Genomic DNA, 1,472 nt, shown 5'->3' with positions numbered 1-1,472 from the left:
ATATTTAAAAAAAAATTATTACTGTTTTTATTAAAAATTATTACTATTTCTTATTCATACTCATTTTCTAAAAAATTATTAGATGCAACAAAAAATAATAATAAAAAAATTACTTATGGCGCACCTCTGGCTGGTGCGCCATTGCTACATATATAAAAAAAGATTACTTATGGCGCACCGTCCCGGGGGTGCGCCATTGCTATAAAAAAACATACTAATGGCGCACCGCCCTGGGGTGCGCCATTAGTAATCTTCCCCCCTATAGCTAGTCGCCCGATCCCTTCGTCCCTCCCTCGCCAGATCCACTTCACCCCCTCACGCGCGCCCCTCCTTCCGCCGCCCCGCTCCACCGGCCGCGCCACCGTGCTCGCCCTCTCGCCCTCTCCCCCGCTCGCCTTCTCCGCCAGATCCCGAGCCTCACCGCCGTGTTAGCTGCGGCCATCGCCGTCCCCACACCTCGACGGCAAGTCCACGAGCTCTGCTTCATCCTCCCCGACCCCGGCCTCGAGCTCGTCTCTGCAACATTGCCCTCGTCTTCCCCCTCGCCGCCGTGTTAGCCGTGGCCATCGCCGTCCCCGCACCTCAGCGGCAAATCCACGAGCTCCGCTTCGTCCTCCCCGACCCCGACCTCAAGCTTTTCTCCGCTGCATCGCCCTCGCCTTCCCCCTCGGGCACCGCCACCCTCTGCTGCTACTAAGCTCTCGTCGGCCTCCTTGAGCCACCCGGTGAGCTTCCCCTCTCCCCCTGCTGCTCTCCGTGCCCATAGCCGTGTCTTCAGCACTGACATCGGCCGCGAAGGTTTCTTGTTCTTGTTGAAACTCCATGGCGCATACGAACTGTTGGATTAAAATCCGCTAAGGCGGACAAGTAGAAATGCCCTTTGCGTAGTGGGTACCATGATTTTGCAGATAAATATGAAAATATTCATGAAGACGTTCGAACTTGTCAGCAAAATTGGACCTAAACAACATTTATTGCATAGCCCTTGAAGATGCTCTAGGAATTATAATGCCCCATAGTAAAAAATTTACTGTATCAACAATAATTTGCTGCTGACCTGCTGATGTTGCCAAGTATGATGAAACGTACTACCATAAATTGTACCTCCCTGGTGTTATTCTGGACCATTTCCATCTAGTATTTAGATTTGCTGCTAAGCAAATCATTGTTTGATTTGATGGCAATTAATTTTGTATCCTTAAGCTTAGCTGCAGAATACAGTATATTATATGTAGCAATGCTGGTTCAGTTTCCATAGTTGATTTCAAGGGACTAGAGTTTGGTTATGAACAAAAATAGAAGTCCTTTTCATCTTCAAGTCACTGACAATGTTGTAATTAAGTCAAAGCTGAGCACTTGCAATTGAAAATAAAAATCATTCTTTTCACTTCAGGTAGGACTTGTAGGGGATCTAGCTGCCAGTGGCCTTTGGCTATGTAAACCCTAGCAAATTAATCCAATATTGCTCTGAA

Source organism: Triticum aestivum, chromosome 3B, assembly GCF_018294505.1.
Source record: "Triticum aestivum cultivar Chinese Spring chromosome 3B, IWGSC CS RefSeq v2.1, whole genome shotgun sequence".
NCBI classification, from domain to species: Eukaryota; Viridiplantae; Streptophyta; class Magnoliopsida; order Poales; family Poaceae; genus Triticum; species Triticum aestivum.
The sequence above is the reverse complement of the archived record's forward strand: the minus strand, read 5'-3'. Positions refer to the sequence as shown.